The following is a 14,235-nucleotide window of genomic DNA, read 5'->3' as shown; positions in this document are numbered from 1 at the left end:
GACTGCTCCACGATAAATAAGTGTAACTCGGTGAGATGAATTCACACATCACCCAGAAGTTTCTGCGAAAGCTTCTTTCTAGTTTTCATCTGTGGATATTTCCTTTGTCACCATAAAGTTCATTGCGCTGTGAAGTATGGAATTGCAGATTTCCAGAAAACTGTGTTAACAAAATGATCACTGAAGAGAAACGTGTAACTCTGTGAGTTGCATTCACACATGTCAATGCAGTTTCTCAGAAAGCTTCTCTTTAGTTATTATGTGAGGATATTTCCTTTTTCACCATAGTCCGCAAAGAGCTCCCAAATATACCTTTGCAAATCCACGAAAACAGTGTTAGCAAACTGTTCCAAGAAATGAAGGGTGGAACTCTGTGTGACGAAGTCACACATCAGAATGAAATCTCTCAGAAAGCTTCTCTCTAGTTATTATATGAGGATATTTCCTTTTTCAACATGGGCCCCTATGCGCTTCCAAATATCACTTTACAGATTCCACGAAAAGAGTGTTAGCAAACTGCTTCCTGAAATCTAAGTTATAAGTCTGTGAGATGAACTCACAGATCAGAAAGAAGTTTCTCAGAAAGCTTCTTTCACGTTTTGAACGGATGAAATTTCCTTTATCCGCGTAGGCCTCAATGCGATCCAATGAAGCTCTTCTCAGATTCCTCAAAGACAGTGTTAATGGACTGCTCCAAGAAACATAAGTGTAACTCTGTGAGATGAATTCACACATCACCAAGAAGTTTCTAAGATAGCTTCTTTCTAGTTTTCATCTGTGGATATTTCCTTTGTCACCGTGAGTTTCATTGCGCTATGAAGTATCTAATTGCAGATTTCCAGAAAACTGTGATAACAAACTGATCACTGAGGAGAATCGTGTAACTCTGTGAGTTGCATTCACACATGGCAATGCAGTTTCTCAGAAAGCTTGTCTTTAGTTATTATGTGAGGATATTTCCTTTTTCACCATAGCCCTCAATGAGCTCCCAAATATACCTTTGCAGAATCCAAGACAACAGTGTTAGCAAACTGTTCCAAGAAGGGAAGGGTGGAACTCAGTGTGATGAAGCCGCACATCAGAAAGAAATCTCTCAGAAAGCTTCTCTCTAGTTATTATGTGAGGTTATTTCCTTATTCACCATGGGCCCCTAAGGGCTCCAAAATATCACTTTACAGATTCCTCGAAAAGAGTGTTAGCAAACTACTTCCTGAAGTCTAAGTTATAAGTCTGTGAGATGAACTCACAGATCAGAAAGAAGTTTCTCAGAAAGCTTCCTTCACGTTTTGAACGGAAGAAATTTCCTTTATCAGCGTAGGCCTCAATGAGATCCAAAGAATCAGTTCTCAGATTCCTCAAAGACAATGTTAATGACTGCTCCAAGTAACATAAGTGTAACTCTGTGAGATGAATTCACACATCACCAAGAAGTTTCTAAGAAAGCTTTTTTCTAGTTTTAATCTGTGGATATTTCCTTTGTCACCGTAAGGTTCAATGCGCTATGAAGTATCTAATGGCAGATTTCCAGAAAACTGTGTTAACAAACTGATCACTGAGGGGAAACGTGTAACTCTGTGAGTTGCATTCACACATGGCAATGCAGTTTCTCCGAAAGTTTCTCTTATTTTTTATGTTAGGATATTTCCTTTTTCACTACGGGCCCCTATGGGCTCTCAAATTTCACTTTACAGTTTCCACGAAAAGAGTGTTAGCAAACAGCTTCCTGAAATCTAAGTTATAAGTCTGTGATATGAACTCAGAGATCAGATAGAAGTTTCTCAGAAAGCTTCTTTCACGTTTTGAACACATGAAATTTCCTTCATCAGCGTAGGCCTCAATGCGATCCAAAGAAACCGTTCTCAGTTTCCTCAAAGACAGTGTCAATGGACTGCTCCAGGTAACATAAGTGTAACTCTGTGAGATGAATTCACACATCACCAAGAAGTTTCTAAGAAAGCTTCTTTCTAGTTTTCATCTGTGGATCTTTCCTTTGTCACCGTAAGGTTCATTGCGCTATGAAGTATCTAATGGTAGATTTCCAGAAAACTGTTTTAAAAAACTGATCACTGAGGAGAAACGTGTAACTCTGTGAGTTGCATTCACACATGGCAATGCAGATTCTCAGAAAGCTTCTCTTTAGTTATTATGTGAGGATATTTCCGTTTTCAACATAGCCCTCAATGAGCTCCCAAATATACCTTTGCAGAATCCACGACAACAGTGTTATCAAACTGTTCCAAGAAGGGAAGGGTGGAACTCTGTGTGACGAAGAAACACATCAGAAAGGAATCTCTCAGAAAGCTTCTCTCTAGTTATTTTGTGAGGATATTTCCTTTTTCACCATGGGCCCCTTTGGGCTCCGAAATATTGCTTTATAGTTTCCACGAGAAGAGTGTTAGCAAACTGCTTCATGAAATCTAAGTTATAAGTCTGTGAGATGAACTCACAGATCAGAAAGAAGTTTCTCAGAAAGCTTCATTCACGTTTTGAACGGATGAAATTTCCTTTAGCAGCGTAGGCCTCAATGCGATCCAAAGAACCCGTTCTCAGATTCCTCAAAGACAGTGTTAATGGACTGCTCCAAGAAACATAAGTGTAACTCTGTGAGATGAATTCACACATCACCAAGAAGTTTCTACGAAAGCTGCTTTCTAGTTTTCATCTGTGGATATTTCCTTTGTCACCATAAGGTTCATTGCGCTATGAAGTATCTAATTGCCGATTTCCAGAAAACTGTGTTAACTAACTGATCACTGAAGAGAAACGTGTAACTCTGTGAGTTGCATTCACACATGGCAATGCAGTTTCTGTGAAAGCTTCTCTTTAGTTATTATGTGAGGATATTTCCTTTTTCACCATAGCCCTCAATGAGCTCCCAAATATACGTTTGCAGAATCCACGACAACAGTGTTAGCAAACTGTTCCATGAAGGAAAGGGTGGAACTCTGCGTGATGAAGCCACACATCAGAAAGGAATCTCTCAGAAAGCTTCTTTCTAGTTATTATGTGAGGATATTTCCTTTTTCACCATGGGCCCCTATGGGTTCCCAAATATCACTTTACAGATTCCACAAAAAGAGTGTTAGCAAACTGCTTCCTGAAGTCTAAGTTATAAGTCTGTGAGATGAACTCACAGATCAGAAAGAAGTTTCTCAGAAAGCTTCTTCCACGTTTTGAACGGATGAAATTTCCTTTATCAGCGTAGGCTTCATGCGATCCAAAGAAGCCATTCTCAGATTCCTCAAAGACAGTGATAATGGACTGCTCCACGAAACATAAGTGTAACTCTGTGAGATGTATTCACACATCACCAAGAAGTTTCTAAGAAAGCTTCTTTCTAGTTTTCATCTGTGGATATTGCCTTTGTCACCGTCAGGTTCATTGCGCTATGAAGTATCTAATTGCAGATTTCCAGAAAACTGTGTTAACAAAATGATCACTGCAGAGAAACCTGTAACTCTGTGAGTTGCATTCACACATGGCAATGCAGTTTCTCAGAAAGCTTCTCTCTAGTTGTTATGTGAGGATATATCCTTTTTCACCATGGGCCCCTATGGGCTCCCAAATATCACTTTAGAAGATTCCACGAGAAGAGTGTTAGCAAACTGCTCCCTGAAATCTAAGTTATAAGTCTGTGAGATGAACTCACAGATCAGAAAGAAGTTTCTCATAAAGCTTCTTTCACGTTTTGAACGGATGAAATTTCCTTTATCAGCGTAGGCCTCAATGCCATCTAAAGAAGCCGTTCTCAGATTCCTCGAGGACAGTGTTAATGCACTGCTCCACGATACATAAGTGAAACTCTGTGAGATGAATTCACACATCAACAAGAAGTTTCTAAGAAAGCTTCTTTCTAGTTTTCATCTATGGATATTCCCTTTGTCACCGTAAGGTTCATTGCGCTATGAAGTATCGAAGTGCAGATTTCCAGAAAACTGTGTTAACAAACTGATCACTGAAGAGAAACGTGTAACTCTGTGAGTTGCATTCACACATGGCAATGCAGTTTTTCAGAAAGCTTCTCTTTAATTATTATGTGAGGATGTTTCCTTTTTCACCATAGCCCTCAAAGAGCTCCCAAATATACCTTTGCAGAATCCACGACAACAGTGTTAGCAAACTGTTCCAAAAAGGGAAGGGTGGAACTCTGTGTGTTGAAGCCGCACATCAGAAAGAAAACTCTCAGACAGCTTCTCTGTAGTTATTATGTGAGGATATTTCCATTTTCACCATGGGCCCCTATGGGCTCCCAAATATCACTGTACAGATTCCACGAAAAGAGTGTTAGCAAACTGCTTCCTGAAGTCTAAGTTATAAGTCTGTGAGATGAACTCACAGATCAGAAATAAGTTTCTAAGAAAGCTTCCTTCACATTTTGAACGGAAGAAATTTCCTATATCAGCGTAGGCCTCAATGCGATCCAAAGAATCCGTTCTCAGATTCCTCTAAGACAGTGTTAATGGACTGCTGCAAGTAACATAAGTGTAACTCTGTGAGATGAATTCACACATCACCAAGAAGATTCTAATAAAGCTTCTTTCTAGTTTTCATCTGTGGATATTTCCTTTGTCACCGTAAGGTTCATTGCGCTGTGAAGTATCTAATGGCAGATTTCCAGAAAACTGTGTTAACAAACTGATCACTGAGGAGAAACGTGTAACTCTGTGAGTTGCATTCACACATGGCAATGCAGTTTCTCAGAAAGCTTCTCTTTATTTATTAGTTGAGGATATTTCGTTTTTCACTATGGGCCCCATGGGCTCCCATATATTACTTTACAGATTCCACGAAAACAGTGTTAGCAAACAGCTTCCTGAAATCTAAGTTATAATTCTGTGAGGTGAACTCACAGAATAGAAAGAAGTTTCTCAGAAAGCTTCTTTCACGTTTTGAACGCATCAAATTTCCTTTATCATTGTAGGCCTCAATGCGATCCAAAGAAGCCGTTCTCAGATTCCTCAAAGACAGTGTTTATGGACTGCTCCACGAAACATAAGTGTAACTCTGTGAGATGAATTCACACATCAACAAGAAGTTTCTAAGAAAGCTTCTTTCTAGTTTTCATCTGTGGATATTTCCTTTTTCACTGTAAGGTTCATTGCGCTATGAAGTATCTAATTGCAGATTTCCAGAAAACTGTGTTAACAAACTGATCACGGAAGACAAACGTGTAACTCTGTGAGGTACATTCACATATGTCAATGCAGTTTCTCAGAAAGCTACTCATTAGTTATTATGTGAGGATATTTCCTTTTTCACCATAGCCCTCAAAGAGCTCCCAAATATACCTTTGCAGAATCCACGAAAACAGTGTTAGCAAACTCTTCCAAAAAGGGAAGGGTGGAACTCTGTGTGATGAAGCCGCACATCAGAAAGAAATCTCTCAGAAAACTTCTCTCTAGTTATTATGTGAGGTTATTTCCTTTTTCACCATGGGCCCCTATGGGTTCCCAAATATCACCTTACAGATTCCACGAAAAGAGTGTTAGCAAACTGCTTCCTGAAGCCTAAGTTATAAGTCTGTGAGATGAACTCACAGGTCAGAAAGAAGTTTCTCAGAAAGCTTCTTTCAGGTTTTGAACGGATGAAATTTCCTTTATCAGCGTAGGCCTCATTTCGATCCAAAGAAGCCGTTCTCAGATTCCTCAAAGAAAGTGTTAATGGACTGTTCCAAGAAACCTAAGTGTAACTCTTTGAGATGAATTCACACATCACCAAGAAGTTTCAAAGAAAGCTTCTTTCTAGTTTTCATCTGTGGATATTTCCTTTGTCACCGTAAGGTTCATTGCGCTATGAAGTACCTAATTGCAGATTTCCAGAAAACTGTGTTAACAAACTGATCACTGAGGAGAAACGTGTAATTCTGTGAGTTGCATTCACACATGGCAATGCAGTTTCACAGAAACCTTCTCTTAGGTTATTATGTGAGGATATTTCCTTTTTCACCGTAGCCCTCAAAGAGCTCACTAATATACCTATGCAGAATCCACGACAACAGTGTTAGCAAACTGTTCCAAGAAGGGAATTGTGGAACTCTGTGAGACGAAGCCGCACATCAGAAAGGAATCTCTCAGAAACCTTCTCTCTAGTTATTATGTGAGGATATTTCCTTTTTCACCATGGGTCCCTATGGACTCCCAAATATCACTTTACAAATTCCAAGAAAAGAGTGTTAGCAAACTGTTTCCTGAAGTCTAAGTTTTAAGTCTGTGAGATGAACTCACAGGTCAGAAAGAAGTTTCTCAGAAAGCTTCCTTCACGTTTTGAATGGATGAAATTTCCTTTAACAGCGTAGGACTCAATGCGATACAAAGAATCCGTTCTCAGATTCCTCAAAGACAGTGTCAATGGACTGCTCCAGGTAACATAAGTGTAACTCTGTGAGATGAATTCACACATCACCAAGAAGTTTCTAAGAAAGCTTCTTTCTAGTTTTCATCTGTGGATCTTTCCTTTGTCACCGTAAGGTTCATTGCGCTATGAAGTATCTAATTGCCGATTTCCAGAAAACTGTGTTAACTAACTGATCACTGAAGAGAAACGTGTAACTCTGTGAGTTGCATTCACACATGGCAATGCAGTTTCTGTGAAAGCTTCTCTTTAGTTATTATGTGAGGATATTTCCTTTTTCACCATAGCCCTCAATGAGCTCCCAAATATACGTTTGCAGAATCCACGACAACAGTGTTAGCAAACTGTTCCATGAAGGAAAGTGTGGAACTCTGTGTGATGAAGCCACATATCAGAAAGGAATCTCTCAGAAAGCTTCTCTCTAGTTATTATGGGAGGATATTTCCTTTTTCACCATGGGCCCCTATGGGTTCCCAAATATCACTTTACAGATTCCACGAAAAGAGTGTTAGCAAACTGCTTCCTGAAGTCTAAGTTATAAGTCTGTGAGATGAACTCACAGATCAGAAAGAAGTTTCTCAGAAAGCTTCTTCCACGTTTTGAACGGATGAAATTTCCTTTATCAGCGTAGGCCTCAATGCGATCCAGGGAAGCCATTCTCAGATTAATCAAAGACAGTGATAATGGACTGCTCCACGAAACATAAGTGTAACTCTGTGAGATGTATTCTCACATCACCAAGAAGTTTCTAAGAAAGCTTCTTTCTAGTTTTCATCTGTGGATATTTCCTTTGTCACCGTAAGGTTCATTGCGCTATGAAGTATCTAATTGCAGATTTCCAGAAAACTGTGTTAACAAAATGATCACTGCAGAGAAACCTGTAACTCTGTGAGTTGCATTCACACATGGCAATGCAGTTTCTCAGAAAGCTTCTCTTTAGTTATTATGTGAGGATAGTTCCTTTTTCACCATAGCCTTCAATGAGCTCCCAAATATACCTTTGCAGAATCCACGACAACAGTGTTAGCAAACTGTTCCAAGAAGGAAAATGTGGAACTCTGTGTGATGAAGCCACACATCAGAAAGGAATCTCACAGAAAGCTTCTATCTAGTTATTATGTCTGGATATTTCCTTTTTCACCATGGGCCCCTATGGGCTCCCAAATATCTCTTTACAGATTCCACGAAAAGAGTGTTAGCAAACTGCTTCCTTAAGTCTAAGTTATAAGTCTGTGAGATGAACTCACAGATCAGAAAGAAGTTTCTCAGAAAGCTTCTTTCACGTTTTGAACCGATGAAATTTCCTTTATCAGCGTAGGCCTCAATGCGATCCAAAGGAGCCTTTCTCAGATTCCTCAAAGACAGTGTTAATGGACTGCTCCACGAAACATAAGTGTAACTCTGTGAGATGAATTCACACATCAAAAAGAAGTTTCTATGAAAGCTTCTTTCTAATTTTCATCTGTGGATATTTCCTTGGTCACCGTAAGGTTCATTGCGCTATGAATTATCTAATTGCCGATTTCCAGAAAACTTTGTTCACTAACTGATCACTAAAGAGAAACGTGTAACTCTGTGAGTTGCATTCACACATGGCAATGCAGTTTCTCTGAAAGCTTCTCTTTAGTTATTATGTGAGGATATTTCCTTTTTCACCATAGCCATCAATGAGCTCCCAAATATACCTTTGCAGAATCCACGACAACAGTGTTAGCAAACTGTTCCAAGAAGGGAAGGGTTGAACTCTGTGTGACGAAGCCACACATCAGAAAGGAATCTCTCAGAAAGCTTCTCTCTAGTTGTTATGTGAGGATATTTCCTTTTTCACCATGGGCCCCTATGGGCTCCCAAATATCACTTTAGAAGATTCCACGAGAAGAGTGTTAGCAAACTGCTCCCTGAAATCTAAGTTATAAGTCTGTGAGATGAACTCACAGATCAGAAAGAAGTTTCTCAGAAAGCTTCTTTCAGGTTTTTCAACGGATGAAATTTCCTTTATCAGCGTAGGCCTCAATGCGATCTAAAGAAGGCGTTCTCAGATTCCTCGAGGACAGTGTTAATGCACTGCTCCACGATACATAAGTGTAACTGTTTGAGATGAATTCACACATCACCAAGAAGTTTCTAAGAAAGCTTCTTTCTAGTTTTCTTCTATGGATATTTCCTTTGTCACCGTAAGGTTCATTGCGCTATGAAGTATCGAAGTGCAGATTTCCAGAAAACTGTGTTAACAAACTGATCACTGAAGAGAAACGTGTAACTCTGTGAGTTGCATTCACACATGGCAATGCAGTTCTTTGAAAGATTCTTTTTAGTTATTATGTGAGGATATTTCCTTTTTCACCATAGCCCTCAATGAGCTCCCAAATATACATTTGCAGAATCCACGACAACAGTGTTAGCAAACTGTTCCATGAAGGAAAGGGTGTAACTCTGTGTGACGAAGCCACACATCAGAAAGGAATCTCTCAGAAAGTTTCTCTCTAGTTATTATGTGAGGATATTTCCTTTTTCACCATGGGCCCCTAAGGGCTCCCAAATATCACTTTACAGATTCCACGAAAAGAGTGTAAGCAAACTGCTTCCTGAAGTCTAAGTTATAAGTCTGTGAGATGAACTCACAGATCAGAAAGAAGTTTCTCAGAAAGTTTCTTCCACGTTTTGAACGGATGAAATTTCCTTTATCAGCGTAGGACTCAATGCGATCCAAAGAAGCCATTCTCAGATTCCTCAAAGACAGTGATAATGGACTGCTCCACGAAACATAAGTGTAACTCTGTGAGATGTATTCACACATCACCAAGAAGATCCTAAGAAAGCTTCTTTCTAGTTTTCATCTGTGGATATTTCCTTTGTTACCATAAGGTTCATTGCGCTATGAAGTATCTAATTGCAGATTTCCAGAAAACTGTGTTAACAAACTGATCACTGAAGAGAAACGTGTAACTCTATGAGTTGCATTCACACATGGCAATGCAGTTTCTCAGAAAGCTTCTCTTTAGTTATTATGTGAGGATATTTCCTTTTTTCCCATAACCCTCAATGAGCTCCAAAATATACCTTGGCAGAATCCACGACAACAGTGTTAGCAAACTGTTCCAAGAAGGGAAGTGTGGAACTCTGTGTAATGAAACCACACATCCGAAAGGAATCTCTCAGAAAGCTTCTCTCTAGTTATTATGTGAGGATATTTCCTTTTTCACCATGGGCCCCTATGGGCTCCCAAATATCACTTTACAGTTTCCACGAAAAGAGTGTTAGCAAAGTGCTTCCTGAAATCTAATTTACAAGTCTGTGAGATGGACTCACAGATAAGAAAGAAGTTTCTCAGAAAGCTTCTTTCACGTTTTGAACGGATGAAATTTCCTTTATCAGCATAGGCCTCAAAGCGATCCAAATAAGTCGTTCTCAGATTCCTCAAAGACAGTGTTAATGGACTCCACGAAACATAAGTGTAACTCTGTGAGATGAATTCACACATAACCAAGAAGTTTCTAAGAAAGCGTCTCTCTGGTTTTCATCTGTGGATATTTTCTTTGTCACCGTAAGTTTCATTGCGCTATTAAGTATCTAATTGCCGATTTCCAGAAAACTGTGTTAACAAACTGATCACTGAAGAGAAACGTGCAACTCTGTGAGTTGCATTCACACATGGCAATGCAGTTTCTCAGAAAGCTTCTCTTTAGTTATTATGTGAGGATATTTCCTTTTTCACCATAGCCCTCAAAGAGCTCCCAAATATACCTTTGCAGAATCCACGACAACAGTGTTAGCAAACTGTTCCAAGAAGGGAAGGGTGGAACTCTGTGTGATGAAGCCACACATCAGAAAGGAATCTCTCAGAAAGGTTCTCTGTAGTTATTATGTGAGGATATTTCCTTTTTCAACATGGGCCGTGTGAGCTCCCAAATATCACTTTAAAGATTCCACGAAAAGAGTGTTAGCAAACTGTTTCCTGAAGTCTAAGTTATAAGTCTGTGAGATGACCTCACAGATCAGAAAGAAGTTTCTCAGAAAGCTTCTTTCAGGTTTTGAACGGATGAAACTTCCATTATCAGCGTAGGCTTCAATGCGATCCAAAGAAGCCGTTCTCAGATTCCTCAAAGACAGTGTTAATGGACTGCTCCACGAAACATAAGTGTAACTCTGTGAGATGAATTCACACATCACCAAGAAGTTTCTAAGATAGCTTCTTTCTAGTTTTCATCTGTGGATATTTCCTTTGTCACCGTAAGGTTCATTGCGCTATGAAGTATCTAATTGCAGATTTCCAGAAAACTGTGTTAACAAACTGATCATTGAAGAGAAACGTGTAACTCTGTGAGTTGCATTCACACATGGCAATGCAGTTTCTCAGAAAGCTTCTCTTTAGTTATTATGTGAAGATATTTCCTTTTTCACCATAGCCCTCAATGAGCTCCCAAATATACCTTTGCAGAATCCACGACAACAGTGTTAGCAAACTGTTCCAAGAAGGGAAGGGTGGAACTCTGTGTGATGAAGCCACACATCAGAAAGGAATCTCTCAGAAAGCTTCTCTCTATTTATTATGTGAGGATATTTAATTTTTTCACCATGGGCCCCTAAGGGCTCCCAAATATCAATTTACAAATTCAACGAAAAGAGTGTTAGGAAACTGCTTCCTGAAATCTAAGTTATAAGCCTGTGAGATGAACTCACAGACCAGAAAGAGGTTTCTCAGAAAGCTTCTTTCACGTTTTGAACGGATGAAATTTCCTTTATCAGCGAAGGCCTCAGTGCCATCCAAAGAAGAAGTTCTCAGATTCCTCAAAGACAGTGTTTATGGACTGCTCCACGAAACATAAGTGTAACTCTGTGAGATGAATTCACACATCACCAAGATGTTTCTAAGAAAGTTTCTTTCTAGTTTTCATCTGTGGATATTTCCTTTGTCACCGTAAGATTTATTGCGTTATGAAGTATCGAATTGCAGATTTCCAGAAAACTGTGTTAAAAAACTGATCACTGAAGAGAAACGTGTAACTCTGTGAGTTGCATTCACACATGGCAATGCAGTTTCTCAGAAAGCTTCTCTTTAGTTATTATGTGAGGATATTTCCCTTTTTCACCATAGCTCTCAAAGAGCTCCCAAATATACCTTTACAGAATCCACGACAACAGTGTTAGCAAACTGTTCCAAGAAGGGAAGTGTTGAACTCTGTGTGACGAAGCCACACATCAGAAAGGAATCTCTCAGAAAGCTTCTCTCTAGTTATTATGTGAGGATATTTCCCTTTTCACCATGTGCTCCTAAGGGCTGCCAAATATCACTATACAGATTCCACGATAAGAGTGATAGCAAAACTGCTTCCTGAAATCTAATTTATAAGTCTGTGAGATGAACTCACAGATCAGAAAGAAGTTTCTCAGAAAGCTTCTTTCCACGTTTTGAACGGATGAAATTTCCATTATCAGCGTAGGCCTCAATGCGATCCAAAGTAGCCATTCTCAGATTCCTCAAAGACAGTGTTAATGGACTGCTCCACGAAACATAAGTGTACCTCTGTGAGATGAATTCACACATCACCAAGAAGTTTCTAAGAAAGCTTCTTTTTACTTTTCATCTTTGGATATTACCTTTGTCACCGTAAGGTTCATTGCGCTATGAAGTATCTAATAGCAGATTTCCAGAAAACTGTGTTTACAAACTGATCACTGAAGAGAAACGTTTAACTCTGTGAGTTGCATTCACACATGGCAATACAGTTTCTCAGAAAGCTTCTCTTTAGTTATTATGTGAGGATATTTCCTTTTTCACCACGGTTCTCAATGAGCTCCAAATATACCTTTGCAGAATCCACGACAAAAGTGTTAGCAAACTTGCAGGAAGTGAAGGGTTGAACTCTGTGTGAGGAAGCCACACATCAGAAAGGAATCTCTCAGAAAGCTTCTCTCTAGTATTAGTGTGAGGATATTCCTTTTTCACATTGGGCCTCTAATTGCTCCCAAATAATACTTTACAGATTCCACGAAAAGAGTGTAAGCAAACTGCTACCTGCAGTCTAAGTTATAAGTCTGTGAGATGAACTCACAGAACGGAAAGACATTTCTCAGAAAGCTTCTTTCACGTTTTGAACGGATGAAATTTCCTTTATCAGCGTAGGCCTCAATGCGATCCAAAGAAGCCGTTCTCAGATTCCTCAAAGACAGTGTTAATGGACTGCTCCTCGAAACAAATGTAACTCTGTGAGATGAATTCACACATCACCAAAAGTTTCTAAGAAAGCTTCTTTCTAGTTTTCATCTGTGGATATTTCCTTGTCACCGTAAGGTTCATTGCGCTATGAAGTATCTAATTGCAGATTTCCAGAAAACTGTGTTAACAAACTGATCACTGAAGAGAAACGTGTAATCTATGAGTTGCATTCACACATGGCAATGCAGTTTCTCAGAAAGCTTCTCTTTAGTTATTATGTGAGGATATTTCCTTTTTAACCATAGCCCTCAATGAGCTCCCAAATATACCTTTGCAGAATCCACGACAACAGTGTTAGCAAACTGTTCCAAGAAGGGAAGGGTGGAACTCTGGTGATGAAGCCGCACATCATAAAGAATCTCTCAGAAAGCTTCTCTCTAGTTATTATGTTGATTAGTGAGGAGGTATTTCCTTTTTCACATGGGCCCCCTATTGGCTCCAACTATATCACTTTAACAGATTCCACGAAACGAGTGTTAGCAACTGCTGTCCTGAATCTCTAGTCATAAGCCTGTGAGATGAACTCACAGATCAAAAGAAGTTCTCGAAACCTTCTTTCAACGTTTTTGACGATGAAATGTGTCCGTTATCAGCGTAGGCGCTCATGGCGATCCCAGGAAGCCGTTCTCAATTCCTCAAATTGGCATGTTATGGACTGCCCACTAAACATACGAGTGGTAACACTCTGAGATGAATTCACACTCACCCATAGTTTCTAGAGAACGCTTCTTCCTAACTAGTTTTTCAGTCATAGTGGGAGAGGAAGTGAAGGCCTCACATTTTCTCACATATAGGAATCGAAATAAAAATTGCAGGCGTCAGGTGTATATAGGCGTAGCCATGACCACAACAGCCAATGTTACACAGGAACCTCTCAACCACACTTTTCAACACAACACGGCAGAAGGACACGTGTACGTAAAGAGAATAATAAAACAAAAAAAAAAAGTGAGTGTAATCCTGCAATAAAGAAAAATTGCATTCAACACATGGCTGGCAAGATCTACAGAAAACTACCATTTAGTTTATCTATTGAGCTAGTTCCTTTTTCGATTCACCAATAGCCCTCAGTAGCCTCACCCAATATAAACTATGCAGAATCCAATCAACGCAAACTGTATCACTAGTGATATCCAGAAGGAATGGGAACTCTGTGTTATGAAGTCGACAGCAGAAATGAAGTCCTCGAATGCTGGTCCCAGTAAATTTATTCAGATAGAGGATATTTCCCTTCTTCAAACGTCACACAAGGTAGCCCCTAATGGGCTCCCCAATTAGTCACTTTAACAGTATGACGCACAAAATATATTCGCAAAACTGCTTCGCCTGATTTCTAAGTAGTATTAGGCCTCTACTAGGAAACTCTGACAGATCATACGAAACTTGTCTGCATAAATCTCTTTCACGTTTTGAACAATGAAAATTGCCAATTTAATCAAGCGTAGCAGGCCATCAATGACGCTTCAGAAAGCGGGCCTTCTCGACGCCGGATTACTCAGTAGGACAGATAGTAGTTAAAAAGCGCTCCACGAAACATAAGGTGTAAAATCTGTGAAGATGAATTCACCACGGCAGAGTCACCAAGTATATTTCTAACAAAGATTCTTTCTAGTTTTCATCTGAGAGATATTTTCCTGGTGTCCCCATAATGTTTCATGCGCGAGGAC

Source organism: Rhinopithecus roxellana, chromosome 4, assembly GCF_007565055.1.
Source record: "Rhinopithecus roxellana isolate Shanxi Qingling chromosome 4, ASM756505v1, whole genome shotgun sequence".
NCBI lineage: Eukaryota > Metazoa > Chordata > Mammalia > Primates > Cercopithecidae > Rhinopithecus > Rhinopithecus roxellana.
Note: the sequence above shows the minus strand (reverse complement) of the source record.